The 23,554-nt window shown below is 26.4% G+C and overlaps 1 protein-coding gene across 1 annotated transcript in view; it reads right to left on the bottom strand.

Annotated features, from left to right (window-relative positions):
* Positions 1-21,813, bottom strand: part of LOC119684925 (nose resistant to fluoxetine protein 6-like) — a 35,619-nt gene extending 13,806 nt beyond the window's left edge. The window contains exon 1 of the mRNA XM_038099063.1: positions 21,601-21,813. The gene's annotated coding sequence lies outside the window, so the exon portion shown is untranslated. The remainder of the gene's footprint in view (positions 1-21,600) is intronic.
* Positions 21,814-23,554: the final 1,741 nt, after the last annotated feature.

Below are 23,554 nucleotides of genomic sequence, written 5' to 3'. Positions count from 1 at the left end.
GAATACTTATTCAAAAAATTCGCAATAAAATTTACTAAAGTACTAAGTTAGATAATAAAGGTATTCTATTTACAAAATGAGCATAAGATCGACCTAGTCCAAACGAGGCAAGAAACGTATCAGTCAGTTGCTTCAACTACGGCGTAAGGTGATCAGCATTATGATATCGGTGCTGATGGTTTACTGTCAGAGAATGAGACTGGATATACTTTATGATGACTTTTGTCAGGACACTGACTCTGCGGATGAGGAGGAAACTGTTCTCCACCTCATGTGTCAGTGTCCATTATTGGCTAAGAGAGGATTTAAAATGTTTGTGCCCCTTTCCTTACCACCCCGACAGAGCTGTCATCGTGAAAAGTTATGTACTTAGCCAGGTTTATAAACTTGTCCGATTTACTTTCTAATAAATTAGTAGTCGTGCCATATCCATGGTATTATCAATAATACGTTAATCCATTGTATTACAAGGGTCCATTATTTAGCTAGCTAGGGCTAGAGGCCCTATGCTCTACTGGAAGATGAGGATAAGAAAGAGATTATTTAGCTAAAATGGGCTTGGGGCACAAAGTTGCCACAAGTTGCTACAACCTAACCTAATCAACTAACCTAACCAAACCTAATTAACCTAATCCATTATCAACTATTGTTTCCATACAATCCCCTTCACTTTCACACTTCCTTTACTCTATCATATTTTAATTTATGTAATCGTATTTGTAATTTCATTCATGTTATTTGCGCAATATATTTCCATGGGCTAAGAACAACAAATCGGAAAAATTGAAATTATTTTAAATTAATATTAAAATATAATAAAAGTGCAAATTAATGGCACTATAAAAACAGAGGAATAATTTCACACAATATTCCTGTAAGAAACCTTTACCATAGGCTCAGCCACACTTGAGTAATTTTTAAGGATTAATTTGGATTAATTAGTATATAACATATACATATATACTCTACACATACTCTAAGTCTATGTGTAGAAAAGTACAAAAAGCAATTTGACAAGTAATTTAACATTTATTTTAATATTTACAAATACCCTATACATTTTTATTTTCGTTATTTACTGTTACTGTTTGCATTTCATTAAGAATGAAATGTTAAAAAATAGAAAATATCAAAAACTGACAGAAGAAAAATATAATGCGCATGTTTAGTATCATTATCTTTTCAACAGAATCAAAGCTTGATTAAAATTTTAGTCCACTAATAATTCAATTAGTAAGTCTGGGGTAAATTTTTCAATCGAGGTTCACTTTTAGTACAATTTTTATTTTCGATTGGTAAAACTCGAGCGAAATGTATAACACTAAAGATTAATTTACAACACTCTAAATACTTTCCCAGTAACAAGAGTATATAGCTGTTTTATATGAGTTGACTGGTAAGGTGTGATTTGATTCGACATATGTACTTATGAAAAATATAAATGTTTATTAACACAATTAGAAAAATGTTAAATTACCCGAGAAACATTCGGTTGGGTAACAAAATTTGATAGATTGAGAGCAAATCTACATTGAATCTAGATTTTCCAATTGAGAACGCCATAAATGCAATAAATTATGCAAAAAACTAATGTTAGTCCTTAAAATTGTAAGGAAAAATATTGTACATGTATCGGTTTCATCATCTTTTCAACAACATCAAAGCGTTAGAAAATTTGATTTGCTAAATACAGTAAATTGTGGAAAACTGTTATAAACACTAATTTTAATTCTCAAAATGATAAGGAAAACTATTGTGCTTGTATTGATTTCATCACACTTTTAACAGCAACAAAGCACCAGTAAAATTTTAATCAACAAAATGCAGTAAATGCTGTAAACTGTGCGAAAGCTGTTATAAAAATTAATTTTATTTCTCAAAAATGTGAGGAAAAATATTGTACATAAATTGGTTTGATCACCTTTTCAGCAGCATCAAAGCGTTAGTAAAATTTAAATCCACTAAATGCAGTGAACTGTGCGAAAATTGTTATACACACTTATTTTAATCCTCAATTCTATTCAAGTGTGACATAGGCTTTAAGAATTAACTTCACTTCATACTCTACTGACTTGCATTACCAAGTATTATGCATATATAGCTGTTCCATATGCTATTGTGAATGTGGTGCTATACTACTTAATTAACTATTCCAATATTGATTATCTATTGTTTATGTTTATATAGGTAAACTAATATAAAATAATTTATTAGTGATTAAAATTTTATTTAACTGAATTGAAAAATAAAAAAAAATAATGGTTTACTGTAAATTGAAGGGCATTTCTTGCATTGGCTTTCATGGCATATGCACAATAATAATAACTCGTTTAATATTTAAAATATTTTCTTCTTAAATATATTGTGTACTTGGGTCCACGTTTGCTTATAATGACTACAAGGTTAATGGAGATCTCAAACGCTATCAATGCAACAGCAAACAATAACCAAAAACCGAAATTAAGGCAATACTGTACCAAATACACTTAAGATCATTCATGTCTTAACCTATAAACGTAAACGTAAAACTACTGCGAGCAAAAAAAAAATAAATTAAATTACAGTCAAAAATAATAATAAGAAAAAATTATGTGTAAAAAAAAAATAAATAAATTAATAACTTTGGTTTCTATTATGCAACACCAACTGATCAAATCTTAAATTTTAAAACAACAACAATTAAAACAAGGCAGACCTCAACTCAATCAGCAAATATTACAAAAACAAAAACAAAAACAAAAAAAACAATAACAAATCACCAAAGCCTAGCAAGAAATTTAAATCAATACACAAACTGTCGTTTACAAATGCTTTTTGTGTAATTCCTAACCGTGTGTATGTATGTGTGTATGTGTCGTGCATGCTTCAATTTAGGAGTTCATTGGGCTAAAATAGCACACATTCGTGTAGTTTTTCTTTTTTGCTTAAAAATTCAAATTTTTGCACCTTTTAATAGCATTTTTTGGTGTGTTTTTGGTGTGTCAGTGTTGGTGTTGCTTTTATTATTGTTACCATAATTGTTGCTGTTAACACTAATCAACACAACATTTTATTGAAATTTTCTTTTCGGTGTTTTTTGCTAATTTTTTTTTTGTGCTTAAATTTTTACACGATTTTCAAGGGCAAACAAATTTTGTGTAACAAATTTAGCACATTAATAAACTTGTATTTTTTTTTCTAAAATAGTACAATGGCTACAATAAATACCAAAATAATAGGATAAATGGTTTGGAAGAAATTAGCTTTCTTTAGTTTTTGTTTTCTTTTGTTTTTTAAAATACAAATTTTAATTAATTAAAATCTTGTTGATTATTTAAGCAATTTTTCTTTTTTTTCTTCTGGCTAATGGTTGATTTTTTATTAGTTGATTGTTTTGTAATACCCTTCATCCATATATTACAAATACACAAAATATATAAAAAATTATAGTAATAAAATTAAATTTGCATAAATTATATTCATTTTAGTTTTGAATAGAGAGGGAGTTGTTTTAGGACAGCATCACGAGACTTAGGTTAGGTAACATTTTCGCAAGAGATCTTTCAAATCATCAATTTCGCGTCAACAAAAAGGTTAAGTATACGCAGTGTTGAGAAATTTTCTTTTGATTTTACAATAAATAAAAATTGATATATATTTGAACTTGAAATGTGTAATTTATTATTGAGAGTTCACGTTTTGAGAATTCATAATATTGTTACAATAATATCTCATAGAAATTATTTTTGAGAAATTGTTTTAAAATATATTTCTAAATTTTTAATAATTGTAATAGATATTAAATAAAATGTATGTCAATTCATGATAAAATGCCCTTTTGTTTAGAGGTTTTTAAGGGTTAACTCCGTTACAAAAATAAGGTAATTATAGTAATTAAATAATAGTTCACCAATGAAACAAATATTTTATTAGTAATATCCATTACCGAAAAAATAGATTTAGAATAAATTATATGAGAAATTATTGAATAATATTTCTTTAAAATGATGGTAGAGAAATGCGAATAAACCGACTGGCGGTCAAGCTATTTTGCAATCATATATGAGTGTTATATTATATTCTACATATATGTATATATATATCTATATATCGAGGCTATATTCTATGTACCACCCAATATCCATATAATACTCACTGCTAAACTAAACCACAATTTTATTTCGATGCGAAAAAAATAGCTCAGAATAATTGTCAGACCCATACGCATGAAGAATGGTACATTCCACATATATTTTAATTAGAATTATGAACTTAACTGCAAAATATTGAAATTTTAATCCACAAGAAAAAAAAGGAAAATAAGAAAAATATTAAAAAAATTTAATTATATTTTTGGGTGTAGCAGTTAGAAGTGAAAAATTCCATAAAAAAATTACTGATTTTTTGTACATTTTCACTATTTAAATTTTATTGTTTATTAAATTTTTTTACACTTAGTAACTATATTTTAAGATAATTTAAAAAAGAAAACAAAAATCATCATCATTCAATAAATTGTAAAAAAATTATATGGATTTAAACTTGACCCCATTTTTGCGAAAACCCAATTTCGCTTAAATTTTATAAAATTACAAATAACTTAATGGGCGGATCACGCCCATTTTTGCTTGAAATTGTTTTTTTATATATACTATAAATATACAAGGATTAATAAAAATAAAAACAAAATTTTCTAAATAAATAAAAAATATTTGAATAAAAAAAATATTTTTTAAAAAATATTTATGAAAATTTTGTGTTGGTGAATGTTGTAGTGGGTCTCATGCAGTCTCATAAATGTTCTCTTCAAGGATCTTGGAACCTTAGTGGCATAATACAAGTAATTCTTATTCCTAATTTTATCTTTCTTCCTAATAAAGATTTCGAAATATTCAAAAAATAGAAAAGTTAACCACGTTTGGATTTAAATATGGATTGGTTTCTGTAAGCCGATTAGACGCAAATACATTCAAAAAAGTCTATCTCAAAAATTAGATTTAAGGAATCTTTTATTTCAATTTCTTTGTTAGTTCAGAAAATACCGAATTTTAGTTTTTCCCCACCGTGATTAGACCGCATACTTGTAAAACACCCCACAAACATTGATAACTTCTCACTGCATTATTAACGCCTATATAAGTAATATATATTCATATACATATATTCATATACATATGTTTGTAAAACATTCAAAGATTGGAAAATTAAAATAAATAATCAATTTGTTACTTGTTTATTTGTTTATGGATTATTGAAGAGTAAATTGTAAATGGCTTATAAAAAATTAATACCTCTGCAATTAGTGAAATCTAGTTAATTAACGATTGACAACTCCGGTCAAGCTTACAAAAATTAAAGCAAAGCATAGCAAATTGTTTTTATATAGGTAATACGTTATTGGCCCATGCCAAACTTGAATTATATTTGAAGATTAATTTTGATGCATTTATTTTTGATGTTGGCTACACTTGATGAATTCTGTAGAATAAAAATTTGTATATATGTAATCTGAAAAATTGTGAGAAATAATTTAACATTTATTTTGGTATTTATAAATTACATATAAATTATTTATTTTTACTATTCACTTTTCTGTTTCGGTATTAAGAATAAAATGCCCATGTATATATAAAACAAAAAATATCAAAAAGTAATAGTAGAAAAATAATGTGCATGTATTGATTTTATCACCTTTTCAACCGTATCAAAGCATGAGTATGATTCTGATTCATCAAATATAGTAAACTGTGCTAAAACTGTTATATAAACCAATTTCAATCTTCAAATTCCTAAAATTATGAGGAAAACTATTGTGCATGTTGGTTTTATTACCTTTTTAACAGCATCAAAGCGTGAGTATGATTTTGATTCACCAAATGCAGTATACTGTGCGAAAACTGTTATAAAAACTATTTTTAATGTTCAAAGTTATAAGAAAAAGTATTGTGCATGCAATCAATATACCACAATTTCAGCAGCCTCAAAGCATAAGTAGAGTAAACTATGCGAAAACTACTATATAAAGAAATATATTCCTCTATTTTACTCCAGTGTGGCATGGCCCAATAGGATCAAGAAATTCATTCTCTTATTTTTTTATTGATATAAACTATTTAAGTTTTGTATGATAATTGTTTAAATCAAAAGTACATGTGGTATGCAAAAATTAAAAATTTTTATATTAAACATTTAAAAAATGCGTTAATCTTTTTCACATATAAATAACAATAAATTAATTTTTGCTTAAATATTTTATTAAAAATATTTTGCATAAATAAAAAGCAAAAAATAATTGATCATTTCAAAAATTTATTATAATTAATATAAACTTGAACATTCGATAAAAAAAAAAAAACTAACATGCAACACTGAAAATATATACACACAATCATACGAATATAGAAAAGAAGAAAGCAAAACAAAGTTTCTTCTTTTGTGGTACAAAATTAACTGCTACATTGCACAAACTGATCTACTACACAACACTAACAATGACATCTACCAAAAAAGCAGAAAAAACAAAAATAAGAAACCACAACAAAAAACTAACAACACAACAGCATTTCCCAGTAGAAAAAGTGGTCTTCGAAGACATTGTCTTCAAGACGGTCTTTGATACCGCGTCCGCATTTTCAAGCAAATTTGCAAAACAATTGCTCAAAACATGAATGTAAATACTCTTTCTTTGCTTTCTCTCTCATTTTTAGTGTTCATAGCAACGTATTTGAATTTTGCCTCAGATGACGCTATGTTTTATAAATGAAGTGACGCAATAATTTTGAAGTGTAGAATAACATGAAATAAATATTAAAAAAATCAAAATAAATAAAGAAACAAAATCATTAAACTACGAAATATTAAAAAAAAAGAAATTAAATCAAAACAAATTAAATAGTGACTTAGTTCCTGGAAAATATATTGATATTATTAAGCAAGCAATAATTCCAGTGAAAGTTTGTATAAGGAACGGATGCAGTAGTGAAAAAGTACAAAATGTAAGTAAGTAGTATGATAAGTGAAGTTCGTTTAAAGAAAAAAGCATATATTAAGTTAAGTTGACCACACAACATTGATGTCAGCTGCTCAAACTTATGTTGTTACAATGCTTTTTGTTGTTAAAGCACTTTTTTCTTTTTGTTTTCTTCAATTGTGTTTATTGCTTTTTTTTATTTTGTCTTTTATACACGATGTCGCGTAATAATTTCATTTTTCAAGTTTATTGACAAAAACAACAACAACTACTACTACAACAATACCAACCATTAACCATCAAGCACATGCATAAAAATAAAAATGAAAGAAAAAAAGTAGGAATGAATGCTATGGTTAAAAATAAAAGTTAATAATTTCTTCATTGAATATTGGTAATATTTGTTGTTAACAGTTGCTATTGTAATTTACTTTGGCGTAATTGTTGTTGTTGTTGCTTTTTTTATTTTTTATTTTTTTATTACTTATATGTATGTTGAAATAAATTAACACATGCTGTATGGCAGTTCATTTTAAATTCATTTAAACTTACTCAGAGACCCAAATACCCACATTTACCAATTTAATGTGTTATGTGCGCTTGCTGGTGTGTAAGTGTTAGTGTCGTTAGCACTGATTTAAGTTTTTTTTTCTTATTTTTGTTAACTAATGAAAGTGCAAAATTTCATGACGTCACAGACACACACGTTGATATTAGTGTAAAAAAGTTCACTTGCACTAAGTGAATTTGAAATTTTTTTTATTTCTTGAACTTCTTTTTTTAATACTCATATTATTTACTTTTGTTTTTTAATTCACTTTTTATTATTGTTTTGTATTTCTTTACTTAGTTTTAATTGTTTTTACTGTTATTGCAAATTGGAAGTCTTTTTAAATATTTTATGTTGATTATGTTAATTAAATTGCTTGCGTTTAGATGCATTGCTTACTTAAGTGTTCAATGATTTCACAACCATTCGAAGATAACTCCAAGTAAAATGATATATTGTAAGATATAGAAATATTTTACGAATATATGAACTGATGAGTTATGAAACATAACTATAACTATAATAGGTAAATAGCTTAATGAAAAATACAATCTGGCCAATCTTATTAACAAAGTATTCCCAATGGCCCGTGCCACACTTAAGTAAAATTAGGAACTAAAATATGTTTTTATAACAGTTTTCGCAAAGTTGACTGCAGTTCTGCTGAAACGTGCATACAATTTTACATCACAATTTTATGAATTGGGGGATTAAAATTAGTTTTTATTACAGTTTTCGTACAGTTTGCTACATTTAGTGGATTGAAATATTACTCATGCTTTGCTGCTGCTAAAAAGGTGATGAAACTAATACATACATAATATTTTTTCTAACAATTTAAAGGATTAAAACTAATTTTTATAACAGTTTTCGCATAGTGTATTTCCGTCAGTGAATTGAAATTTTACTCATGTTTTAATGCTGTTTAAAATGTGATGAATCCGATATATGCGCAAAATTGGTATTCTGTCATTTCTTAATAAAATTTTTAATTTATATAATTTTTATTTTACATTTACAAGGGCATTTTATTCTGAATGTCGGAACGGAATGGGGAACAGCGAAAATGAAAAATTTTTTATATAATTCGTAAATACCAAAATATATGTTAAATATACACACACAAAAAACAACCAAGTAGAGTTCATGTATAGTAATTTTCAATTTGCAGAATTCATTAAGTGTAGCAAGCATCAAAAATTAATGCACCAAAATAATCCTCAAAAATAATTCAAGTGTGGGAAAATTTGTTAGCGTTTGCTTTGATATTTAAGCAAAGAATTGATTTAACCAATTCAATTATATTGTAAACTGTACCATAAATAGTTCCAAGAGTCAATTAATGCGTTATCACCTTTTTAAAAAATTGATCTTCCCATTTTCGACAGCATAATGGTATTTCTCAATAGGATATTCTTCTGCAGTCTAACTCCTACTATTCAATAAATATTATGTAAAGCATTTATGTACTATGGTGTATTCATCTTGAGCAGTATATAATTCTTTTACAACAACATTGTAAAGGATTTAGAAAAAAGTGAACGGTTTCGGAATGGATAGCCATGATGTTATCAGTATATTATAAAGTATATATCAAATGTTGAACAGTTTTAATACTGTTAATATTCGCCAATGTTAATGTGTGCTTATATATAATTTGAAATAAGTAAATAAGGTTCATGCAACATATGGGCATGGTAGTGATTTATAGTTGCACTATTTTTATTCTTTGTGACAACATTTACTAAAATATTTTTATATTAAATAGATTTTCAACGTCCGTAAAGTCCGAAAGAATCTAAATTCTTAATATAAACTATTGTTTGCAATAGAGAGGTTTTTATCAAATAGTTGTGAAATTGCAAAAACAAACATTTTTTTATTCTCTTTAATAAATTGAATTTTTGTTTGGGGTATTGCCAAGATTTTATAGATAAAATATTCAAAAAAAAAAATAACGACTGGCACCAAATCGTTAAAATTTTTGGACTACCTGCATAATATTAGCACAAAGAATTTGTATTATGATAATATAGAATTCTCAAATTGTAAAAAGTATGATCAAAAGTATAGAAAAGTTCTCCAAAATTTAAGGTGTAAAATGTTTCTTATTACTTTAGTGAAAAATTTAATCCGAAAAAGTAAAACAATTCAAATAGAATTCAAATAAAATATTTATTATAAAACTAAATATACAATATAAAAATTGAATGACAATAAAAAGGCAAAGCAAATATGCAGTTTAAATAATTTTATTTTTTTTGCAATTTTAAATTTGCATATAAACAAATTAAAATAAATATAAATAAATAAACGGATAAATATCTGTTTATTATTTCAATAACTCATACAAAGTGTTTCCCTGGCAGATTTTGTGGATTCCAGTTTAAGATAATTTCTTAGTATTCCTAGATTTTGTTAGATAATTTCTTATTCCAAAAAAACGATAAAATGATATAGCAATTGATGCCAAAGAATAGCCTAACCGAAAAAATTGTCAAATAGTTAATTTGTATACATTTTCGTGTATTTCCGGAATTTACAGAATATTTTTGGAAAACACTCTATATAAGTATATGTAGCGTATGTATATATAGTAAGTGTTTTTTAAAGAATATGATGTAGAATAATAATTTGGTTAAGGAAATTAAATAAATGGTACGGTAAGAAAGGTGACCCTATAAAAATTTTAAGAAGTACATGGTTTCAAAAATAACCTTAAAAAATGTAATTATAAAAATCTTTTTTGTATCTATCTAACTATCAAAATTAGAATTATAGATTAAATTTGAGGTTTTAATGTTAGTAGTTAATTCCGAATATCTCTGAATAAAATGAAGTAGACACATCCCGGTAAAGTCGTTCGGTTTGAATCCCAACGTTTAAGAAAGAGCAATTCTGATCAACAGAAAATTCATATTGAATCTCAGTGTTTGAGAAGTCGGTTTTAACAGCACCTACTTTATCTGATCAATATCAACTTTTAAGAAGAGAGCAGAAAGTAGCTCATTAATATTAAATTCGTCGTAAAGTTAAGTATTGAAGAATTAATCGATATATACAAAGTGGCTGGAAACAAATGACTAACATGTAAGCGTTTACTATATCTTTAATCAAAAAACAAATTAGGCTTTAAATTAAAATTTAAAGCATTTAATTATAATAAAGAATATGACTATTGTGTGTTTCTCAGTGCCTAAATCGGGCACTGAGATTTAAAGCAGTTTAATTAAAGCATTTAATTATAATAAAGAATATGACTATTGTGTGTTTCTCAGTGCCTAAATCGGGCAAGGCAATAATATTTGTATGTATTATTATAATATTTGTATATTATTTTCTAATAGAAAGTAAAGTTATCTCCTCAGGTTGAACTACAAGTACATACATTGCAATCGTACATCTCTGAAGCTGCTGTATAATCAGAAAAGTTTTTAGAAAATTTTTAAAAGTATAATATGTATTACTAATTCTAAATGTAGTCTTTTGGAGACAACACTTATTTGGTAAATTTTTATAGAAATCCCTTTAAGTCCGGCTTAACTCATTAAATGTAATTTAAAACAATTTATTTATTGTTTTTTTATCTAATCTTTTTAATGTTATTCACTTAAATGAAATGCAGTTTAAAGTAAACTTTACCACATTTAAATTTTCTCTGTCTACAATATTTTTTTAATTATTTTAGCCGGAAATATATTGACTTCTTATGTAATTTGGTAATTCGGTTTGCTTTTACGACTTTTAACCTAAATTTTTGGCCTTAAGCGCAGTTGTAATTTTTGCTTGGATTGCAGGTTGAACTTGTAACGCCGCATATGTTCCACGAAAATAGACGTCAGCGAATTACAACCAAAACAAATTCACGTGTAAGTTTCTGGTATTTACTTAATGATTAATTGCTTGACTATGGTTGACTCAAATTTACTACAACATATGTGTAAAAAATTAAAAAATGCTAATTATTATAATTATTAATTAACATTGACAAAACTGCAACTATGTAACCTTTATTAATTCTTAAATGAAATTGTTTTTAAAGATTATAGTTACCAAATCATGTTAATTTTTTAATACATATATATATATATTATAATTTCTTCTCTGCTAACATTACACAATGAATAAATAATTATTATTAATAAATAAATTACAGCGAAAATATTAAAATTAACTTTAAAATCTATTAATTAATAACCAAGGGATAGACAAAAAAGTTTTATTAGAATCAGTTCAAGGTCTTCAATCAATAATGACATTTAAAGTTCGTACAAAAATAATTATTTTAATTATCATTATAGCTGAACACTACAACCAGGGATAGGTTTATAGCTTTCTATAAAATCTTATTCCCTTACTGAAAGACTTTCTAGTTTTTTTTGCCAAAGGTACTCATACCTTCATCGATTCAATCAAAAATAGTTGACCCTCTGTATCTAGTAAATGCTAGAGTATACTCAAAAATTTCTTTCTAGAATCTTATCATATTTATTCTCACAAAATGGATAATTAATCTCAATATGATTGATTTTATATATTTCGCTTATACCATTTCTCAGGTACAGACGTTTTTTATTAACTTTTAATATAAACTTTCCATTACTATTTTTATTCGAAATAATTTTTATTATTATAATTCGACTCTCAAAGTCGAGAGTCTTTAAAATCGAGATGCTTCTTCAATACCATTTGTTGCAATTTTTTGATATTTTTTTAATGGCGACAGTTCTGGTTATCTAGAATGGTCTTCAACAGCACTGGAAAGACCAAGTTTAAAGCCAAATGACAAATATGTCCGTTTCCTGCAAAATATTCTATGTAATAACAAGATGGATGGCAACAATTTCTTACTGAAAAACACTACAATCTTCTATAATCACAAATATGTTATGCTTTAAGGTTAAGTTCCATGGGAAATAAACCGTATTAGAGCTATCTGAGTGAAGATCGTGAGAGTCATTTAGAATAATATCCTAACATTTCTCTGTGAGTTCGTAATTTATAAACTACGATCAAGCAGAGGAATATAACACCGTAGTTGATATTGGAACGGATGGTTGGCCTATAGCTCAATATGAAGGACTGTTAAGTTTGCAAATTACGGGAAAAATATTTGCATTAATTTGAACCTATAAGCGAACACCAGGGATCACTAACAGCTAATGGAAAAAAACAAATAATGCTTTACTCAGAATCGTATGAAGGGATCTGCCTTTAACATAGCGACAATTGTTCTGACCATGTCAATTAAAAATGGATAGAATTCATTGAGAATTTAAACCCCATTTTTAAAATAGTAATTTGTTTTTCTTCTTCTTCTTCTTCTTGAGCTAGTGCTATTACGCACTTTTACTCTATAATGGCTGGGGGCTTATCTCTACCCCACACTAGGCTTTAACTAGGCTAAAAAAAATCATATCATTTATTTGTCTTTTAGTTGATGACGGACCTTAAATCAGCATATCTTCCTAAGAGTCCAGAAGTGGACTTGAGGATTGTTAGGGCGGGGTTAATTAGCGTATCAACTTTAGTGAATAATTTTAGAGCTATGTCTCTGATATATTTTTTCACTGAGTCAATCCTAAGATCTCTATGTATGTCTGTTGATCTAATATACCATGGAATCCTAAACAGTTTTCTTAATTTGTATTAAATCTTTTATTACTGGGGATAAACCAAAATTTATCAAGATACAATTTAGATTTTCTGTTATCGAAAAGATTAGCTCAATAATTATAAGCTCGATATATTTAAAAATTTTAAATTTGTAAGTAAATCTTTTAAAACTTAAAAGCAATAAGCTTCATCGACTAATGCTTATTGCAAACTGTTTTTTCCAAATAGTAAAATCTTTTTAAGTTCGTCGTCAAATAACAGAGTCCAGGAAATCATAATCTCTCCATAAAGGAAGAGTAAATGGGGCCTTATGCTTTGAGTTATGTATTTTATAACTATTGCATATTTACTATATTATAACTAATTAACTTTTATTAAATTTTTAAAAATGAAAAAAAAACACAATAAGGTTCTCCAGTTCGATGGTTTACTAAATGGAATATGCATGAACTATTTATCGCGGGACTCTTATTTGAAAGTTGGAAGAACACAAAAAAACTGGTAATTGAATGTTATGATCGGTTCTTATAGTAGGATGTATGTATATTGTGTGTTGAATGGTTATTTTGGAACTGCAGAGTGCTGAAAAATCTCTGTGATCGATATATATAAACTGAAGAGATTCATCAATGGTGCTAAATGGTTCACCAGGAAGTTAAAAGACAATACAGCGTATCAGACTGGTTTCAATGAAATGAATTTACCACTGGTCACAAGTCTCTAAACTTATATAATATATTATATGTGTACAAATATTTTTTATTATATTTTTTATTTTTATTAAAAATAATTTAATGCATGAACTATTTGGTAACAGAATAACTTTTGTCTTTAATATCAAAAATGTCATTCGTGTTGCAGGTTATATAAAAATAATTGAAGGTTAGAAGTCTTTTTTAAAACAAAAATTATACTATTCAAAAATTTTGATTTAATTACTTTTTAAATATAGAAATATATAAAAAAAGTATATATATATATAAAAGTAATGTATTTTGTTAATAAAAATGTTAAAAAAATTATGGACTTTTTTCCACATCATTCCAAAAAAAAATCACTCGATAGAATAAGTACACATTGCTCCTATAGGTTAATAACAAAGGTTATATGGCATTGTGTTATGAAAGAGCTCTAAAAAAATATCTTTCAGAGAATTGAAATTTGAGATCATTCCAAATTCCGAAATGATCAAAATAGTTAATTAAAATAAATTTAAAATGTAAATTGCATATATATATTATAAATATATACATATATAAATTGATATATCTTTTGGTAATCATATATAAATATATCAAAATCTACAATTTTTTACAATTAAACTTTTATTATAAAATGTAAAAAAAAGCAACGAACTTAAAATATGTACTAACGCTACTTCTTTTCAAACTAATTATGTGGGAAGTTTGATTGAGAGTGGGTGCGATCTATGAAAAAATAAGTTATCCACTCAAGATTAGGAGTATCTCTATTCAAAATATCTTACAATTAATTGGAAATTTTAAAATGTTTCAAGAATAATACCATGAGCCTAATTGGTATTTCGGTTCTTATTGAGAGAATCTTTATCTGAAATTTTTTTACAACTAATTAGCGTACTTTTTTTACATTCAACTACGTATTTTAAAATATTTCCGTAGTATCATAATAATCCTACTAGTTTGTTCAGTCCAAACAAAAATTATAGTTATCATAATATTTTATCAAACAATCAATTGGTGTACTTTAAATTTTTTTTTATGATAACACCTATCTATTCACATCAGTGATTTCCCACCGGTGATCCTCGGACTAGGAATGGTTCATGAATTAAATTTACCAGGTATGGTTATTAAGCTTGTAGTTTGTTCACTGAGACCTTATTTCTTAAAAATAATAAATAATTTCAACATATATTCAACATAATATTTTTCAACATATATATTTAATAGCTAATATATTGTATCTATGTACCCATACAATTCCTTATATATTTTAGCAGAAATGCATAAAGCATATGATAATAATCATACAGTTTATTATTCTAAAAGTTTGTGCTCTCTACTAAAAAAAAATCAAAGTGGTCCTTGATCAAAAACAGGTTGGGAACTACTGATCTATATTTTACAGTCAACTACGTATTTTAAAATGTTTCTATAATATCACAATAAGCTTTGGGTTTATATTAATAGTAGTATCTATATCCATAAATTGCTTATAAACAGTTGATGAACTTTAATAATTCTATATGGTCTATCTATTAGCTATTATATTCTCTTTTCTATCTGTCTATGGATCTATGTCTATGTTACTTATCTGCGGATCTATGTCTTAAAGCGTGTCTTTTGTAAAATAGCTTGCGCTGCCATTCACCATCGTCTTTCTTTCTCGAATGCAAAATTCAAAAAACTGATTTAATATCATCATTAGTTCCCTGAACAGATATCGTTGCTAATATTAAAATCAATATTAAAATATTCTGAAAATATCATTTAAAAAACTTTATATTAAATTTGCTTGCTTTTAATTTATTTTATTAATTATAGTAGCTCTGCCTTTCAATTTTGCAAATAAGTTCGCGATTATCGTTTGGGAATTAATTTAAAAAAAAAATTGTGTAATTTTTATTTTTATTTAATAATTCCTCTTCTTAAAAATTTCATAGTCAATTTATATTCCAAATATTTTGCACGCATACGACAATATTTATCCAATAAAATTATGGGTAAAATCCATTAACTTCGAAGCAAAGTACAAAGTTCCGTAAATACATTAAGTCAGGCATGAGATCAGTTCATCATACATACATATATTGATATAAATTCTTTCATGAAATAATTAGAGATATATGTATATATTAATATTAGTTATATATTCAAGGACATAGAAAACAAAGTATTTATAGCTTAAATGTTGGTTAATAATATATAATACAGATTATATGATTATGCTATGATGGGCATAGTTAGAATAATGTAGTGTAACCTGATCATTTAAGTTCGATTAAAGTAAAATATAAATAAAATATATTAATAATATCAGTATATTTGATATTATTAATATATTTTATTAATATTTTACTTTAATCGAAATTAAATGATGAAGTTACATTTATATTATTCTAACTTATTCTAAACGGATTAATAAGTAATATATAAGTGCATACGTATGTATATATTATATATATATGAGTCATATATAAACATCAGAATTATATCTATCTTAACGTAACTTTTACTTTTATTAAAAAATATATATATTTATTCATACTCATCAGTTCATTTTGAATAGATTTTATTTTCATTCTAAACATTAATTTACACAATACTATTTGTTTAAAGATTGTCTTTATAAACTAGAAACAATATTTAAATAATAACTCATTTATATGATAAATTATTATAAACTGTGTATATGTAATGCTTTTTCCATTTATTTAACAATTAAATATACTTGAGATTTCAATGGATCAGTTAAGTGATATATAAGTGCACATATATTATCTTTAGCTTGAAAAATAATACTGAGTGATACTAGAATTGAATCATTTTCTGCATCATTGAAGATTTGAGCTTTTAACATTTGAAAAGAACTTATGTAAATAGTTGATCATATAATAGATCATAACTTAATACTTTTAAAATTAAATTTTAATGGAAATCATTTACTAAATTCACGTTGGGTTTGTGTGGTAAGACACAAGTCAACGGCTTTAATTCGGTAATTTTTAAACCCTGATCTAATTTAGAATTTATATATGGACTGTTAAGTATTTAAATATTTCCAAAAATCAATGAACCAGTTTAAAATTTATTTGATTGAAAATAAATTATCTATAATGTTTTTTATATATTTTATATCCGGCTATAGGTCAACTTTTTGTTAAAATTAAACTTAAACGTCCTTTTAACATTTTTTTATATATTTTATATTCGACTCTCCTTGAGAGAAAATTTTTATAGTCGCACATTTTTCTTCACTATGAAATCTCATCTCTATGGGACAATATGTAGCTTGTCAAAACGGTACTAAATTATTTAAATTAATTTTTTTTTTAAATGAAATTAAAATAACCACCCATGAAGAGTTTAGATTCTCTCTATCTAGTAGAACGGATTCTTCACAATCTATTCTACTCCATTCTTTGTTTTCATTCTCCACTTTCTTACTCCAATTTTTCTATTGAATTTTTTAATTAACTGCAGCAACTATGAATTGTTATCTATGATATATTCAAAAATTTATATAATTTTGGGTCACAATTTTTTTTTAAGATTGTTATTGCACCAATATTTCAATAGGAGCGCAATCCAATAAACTAGTTGAAGAGGATGTAGAATCTAACAATTACCTTCTATGACTTTGGCCGGGACTACAGATAGCTTCCATGTCTAGGAGATCGCCTGATAGAATTAGCAAAATTAGACTTCTTAGATCTTTTAATCTTTTTTTGGAAACTTCAATGTTTAACAAGTATAATATATTCAACCATTTTGAAAGCATTGGTTAGTATTATAACAAGTCACTGATCGTGCTGACTTTTCAAACATTACTCAGCTCGTATTGAAGCCTAAAGCACAGCTAGTAAACTATCTGGAAGTGTGTCCATTCAACATGATAAATGATTCTTGCTCTGGAACTTCTACAATATCATTCTAATATGACTGAACAGAGTTACTGCATGACTTGATTTCCGAAAGGTATGACGACACACCATTCAGGCAAATTCATTTATCGACTATATGTCATACATAAACTAACAGCTTTAGAAATAAGGCGCTATATCTCCCTTTCATCCTACTGCTGTCGAACAGTCCTAAATACATCCATTTCATTACTGATGTCCGTTGTGCGAATATCGCTATTTTAAAACTTTTGGTGAAGATAACATATGTGTGAAGAAATCAAAATGTTTCAAATTTTCAGACCATTGGGAGAGTTATTATCTGCTTTAAAAGAAATTTGACTACCTCATTTCTAACTTCTAATTACAATTCCAAATACTACTACTTTTCTAATTATTTACAATTTACTTTAAAGCTTTTAGTTATAATAAGCTAATATCATAGACAGTTTCAATTTCCCGCCTTTAATTGCATTGAAATGCAATGTTTCTTTTAACTTCATAATTTTACTATTTGTTACGAGCTAACACCTTTCGTAGTACTTGCAAACCCATTAAATCGGGCTTAATTAATTTTTTTATTGGCTTTCGGCCAACTTCACACATAAAACATTTTAACAGAAGTTTTTTAGCCAAACAAATTGCATAAAAAAAGTGAGTAAAGACTTAATTTCGAAAAATCAAATAAAATAACGAACGACCCATTAAATTCACTTTATGCTTCTTCGAGGTCTCTGCAATACCAGTAACCGGCCACTTTTAATTGTAAATGTGCAATCACGGAATTATCTGCAATTTCTTTGGATGCAATTAAGATATTTGATTTTTTTTTCGCACTTTGCGCTTTCATAATAAAAAAGCAAAAACCCATTAACCCATTATTTTCGATAAAAATGAGGTGCAAACATATATGAGTTGTCCTTGAATCTATTGGAGAGATTAAATAGATTATTGAAATTATTTGTGTATGCCAAAAAAATAAAAATATGCTAAGTCATGTTTTGAAAATATCTTAAGTAAATATATTAAAATTAAATTTAACTTCGAAAAGAGGGTTGAATGGAAACATTCGAAATTGGAATTAAATATTCAAACCCTTTAACGCCAAATTAAATATCTCTATGTAATACATTTATATATTTTATATAAATATAGATCTTATAATATATATAAGATCTATATATAAAATATATATAATATAATATGTGTATAATATACAATATATATATAATATATACATATATATATATATATATATATATACATATATATATATTATTGTGATATTGTAGAAACATTTTAAAATACTTAGTTGACTGTAAAATATGGATCAGTAGTTCCTAACCTTTTTTTGATCAAGGACCACTATGATTTTTTTTTCAGTAGAGAGCTCAAACTTTAAGAATAATAGACTGTATGATTGTTTTCATATGCTTTTTATGCATTTCTGCTAAAATATATAAGGAATTGTATATGTACATAGGTACATTATGTAAGCTATTAAATAGGTATGTTGAAAAATAGGTTGAAAAACATTTGTGCTTATTTTTTTAAGAAATAAAATATATAGATCTTATAATATATATAAGATCTATATATATATATATCTATATATATATATATATAATATATACATGTATACATATATAATATATATATATATTATATATATCTAACATAGATATGTATATTTGCAAATTATAAAAATAGTCTTTTGTAGTTATATTACTTAGATTTGATTATATTAGATTTTTGCAGAGCAGCTTTGTCTCCCAGTGAGGCAAAGCTTCGCAAACAAGCAGATCTTTTAGCCCTAATTATATATATATATTCTTATATATTCTTTTAAATGAAGACCAAAATATTTTTTATTAAGGAGTTCCTAATTTCAAAATTCATTATAATATATATATTATAATATTAATATAATATATTGCCAAGTTCCATTTTAAATTCAAAAACTGCAGTTTAATTAATTAATTTAATTAATCAATTAATTTTTAAAAAAATTAATTTCTCAATTTATAATAATAAAAAACTAATTAACAAATACGTTTTTTTAATTTATATTAACGTTAATAGAATATAGAATAATATATTTTGGCAGCTATATGGCCAGCCAAAAAATCAATTAATTAAAATAATATTAAAAGAGTTTTTGTTGTTGCAGCTCACTATCTTTCACTTTCTCTCTACTAATTAAAAAGCACTATTATATAATTTCTATATATTGTCGTAGAAATTTAAGTACATGTATAATATATTGTCAAGTCTTCGAGCGATTTTCTAATAATTAAACGGCTCCAACAATATTTATTTTTTGATATATGGGTAGAAATCAGTTATGAAGTCTATAAAATTTCTATTACATTCTAATGAACACTGAATCTGAGCTTCAAATTTCGCAGGGTACGAGTTCAATCCCTCGTACCGTATGATCAGCCAAAAAATCAATTAATTAAAATTGAAATATTAAAATTAAAATATATATATATATATGATGAGTATTTGGCATTATTCAAAACAGCTATATGGCCAGCCAAATATTTAATTAATTAAAATAATATTAAAAGAGTTTTTGTTGTTGCAGTTCACTATCTTTTAATATTTTTCTACTAATTAAAAAACACTATTAAATAATTTCTATATATTTTATTTAAGTACATACATAACATATTGTCAAGTCTTCGAACGATTTTCTAATAATTAAACGGCTCCAACAATATTTATTTTTTGATATATGGGTAGAAATCAGTTATGAAGTCTATGAAATTTCTATTACATTCTAATGAACACTGAATCTGAGCTTCAAATTTCGCAGGGTACGAGTTCACTCCCTGGTACTGTATGATCAGCCAATAATTCAATTAATTAAAATAATATTAAAAGGGTTTTTGCTGTTACAGTTTACTATCTTTCAAAATGTCTATACTAATTAAAAAACACTATTATGTAATTTATGTATATTTTATTTAAGTATATATATAACATATTGTCAAGTCTTAGTGCGATTTTCTAATTTGGGCAGAAATCAGTTGTGAAGTCCATGAAATTTCTATTACATTCTTAACTTTATAATAATAATAAACTAATTAAAAAAGACAACTATATGATTTCTATATATTTTACTTAAGTTTCTAACATATAGTCAAGCCTTTTGCGATTTTCTAGTGCTTCAAAAGCGCTCTAACGTTTTTCATTTTCCAGTTCTCAAATAATTTTTTTTATCTAAATCAGTTGTTAGATCTCTAGAATTTTTAGTTCATACTATCTTTTAAATTCAATACAATTTTTATTTTTTTATTTAATAAAAAAAAAATTTTTTTTCTAATTTAAATAAAAAAACATTTTTTTCTAATTCAAAATGTATTTTTTGTTTACTTTGGCGAATTGCATGAATGCGTTTTTGCATTTTTCTGACTGCAGAGCTACTGCTGTCTTTACTGCTTATGCTTCTACTTCAGAAGCACTTAACCAAAGGTTAAGAAGATTTTTTGCTTCCGTTCTAATACTCGTTGCAAAATATTTCAATGAAATATTAGTAAAAAAATATTAAAACATATATAACGCATTAAATTCACAAAATATCATAGAAATTATAACAAAATAATAATTAAAAAAAAAAAATATTTTAATTTTTTTGTTTTAATTTAATTTTATTTTAATTTAAAAATTAAAATAAAGTTTTTTTTATTCTAATAAAATATAATAGTATTGAAGGAACTAAGAAACCAATCTTTAACATTCAAATTATTTTATTCCTTTGAAAACAATTCTTAATAAATTCATTTAATTAGATTTCTTTATATCCACCAACATATGCCACAAATTATCCTTCAAAAACTAATAAATAATAATAGTTTTATTAATATTATTATTTACCTTCTAAGTTAATTCCAAAGGCTTTAATTCGTGGCTTTCGTGGAACCACAAAACTTTAAATGTCACCGTCGTCGGTCGCACTGGGTTTATTCTGGAACTGCACCGCAACTCGCCGCAGCCATGCAACAAACTTTGCGGCAAGGACAACAGTCAAACACGCACCAACTTTATTAATTAATAATTAATTATTTTACTATAATTATTTATTTAATATTGTTTACTGAAATGGTGCACACAAAACAAAACTTTAATCAATTTTTGACCATTTTTTTGTGAATTTCTATGAAATTTCTGTGAATTTTTATAGATTTTTTCTTTCAAAAATTTATTTCAAAAATATTTAACACTTAAACGCTTTATGCAATAATCTTTACAAAATATTTGCTTATTTTTAATGTTAATTTTAGTTATTTTAATTTTATAACTTTTTTTTTGGTTACTGCTTTCGTTTCGAAAATGCTTTGGAGAGCTACGAAATAAGTCGGTTGAACTCCGCGACGTTGTCCGAGCAAATGCAAAACTTTGCGGCAAGTCTCAAACTTTTATAAACATTTTTTTTTTGGATTTTGGTCAACCAGCCAAACAACGCATAAAACAAAATAAACAAAAAAAAATATTGGAAAAAAATATATTTTGTTGAAAAAAAGTATAAATGACGATTTAGTTCGAGAAATGCGCTCATAACTAAGCTGCGCTCAAGGCAGAGCAGCGCAAGTATCAGCGGTACACTCCATTACTTTGCAGTAGTCTACCGTGTGCTCTGCAGTGGAGAGATGAAATCTACGAAAAATCGAAAATCGAAGCAACACTAAAAACAGATTTACGAAAAAAGGGCAAAGCAACGTAACTAGCACATGCGTTTCGCGTTGCGCTATGCACAAAGGGAAAGGGCACAATAAATATGGATGATCTCTTCAATCTTTGAGATCGAATGAGTTTAGTACTTTCCTCTTAAAACTGGTTGTTGACAGCTATGCTCTTTTTGATTGATAAATTTGGAATATCGAAATTCACTTTTAATGCAATTTTCATTTTCGAAAAATGTGTTAACGAATAATATGTCGAGTGAAATGTACAACACTTCAAACTGCAGCACTCTAGATATTTGACCAGTGTTTAGTACCCTAAGATGTGAGATAAACTAACTTGGCTGACGTTTGATCAAATATAACATTTAGTAAAATATAACACTCGCAAAAGATAATATAGGCCAAAGATTAGAATGACCACTAAGACCAAATAATGACGATGATGAATTAACTTGTAATACGTATATCATCCACAATATCTATTCTAAAATTTAAAACTAAAGAATAGGCTTTCAAAAACACTCCATATCGTATTAAGCAAAGAACAAGGAGATGTACTTTTTGCACTAATATACGTATACGTGTAAAATCTGGTGCTCTATTGCGAATGATATCGATGAAGATGGAACTATAGTTAATAAGCCAATACAAATATGTAATTGTACAGACAATATTTTAATCATCACATTCTTATACTGAAGTATTTAAGTATCTTCAAAAAATTTTAAAAAAATGCTTAACATCATTTACTTAAGTAATCGCATTTATCACCTTCGGCTGATTCTAATATGACTATACTTTTACCCACTATTACTAGGAATTGTGGAATTAAATCGGCTTTCTTATCTAATTGAAGACGATTTCTTCCTCCCTCCATTTCACCTGTCCAAACCTAGCTACTAAAGTAATTGCGTATGGTTAGGTTAGTATGACAAAAGTGGGTCAAAACGTCGGTAGAACGCCGAGTTAGTAGCTGGCGACTATCTGTCGAGAAATGATCTGGTGACTTAAGAATCTGTCAAAGATTTCAACTGCTTTAACACTGCCGCAACAAACAAGAGCGATGAACTACCTAGAGATCAGACGCAGAATCATCATACCAATAGATGTAAAGTTGTCTCTCTCGACAAAGAAGACTTACGCTT

The sequence above is a fragment of the Teleopsis dalmanni genome, chromosome 2 (genome assembly GCF_002237135.1).
Source record: "Teleopsis dalmanni isolate 2A chromosome 2, ASM223713v2, whole genome shotgun sequence".
Lineage (NCBI taxonomy): Eukaryota > Metazoa > Arthropoda > Insecta > Diptera > Diopsidae > Teleopsis > Teleopsis dalmanni.
The sequence above is the reverse complement of the archived record's forward strand: the minus strand, read 5'-3'. Positions and strand labels throughout refer to the sequence as shown.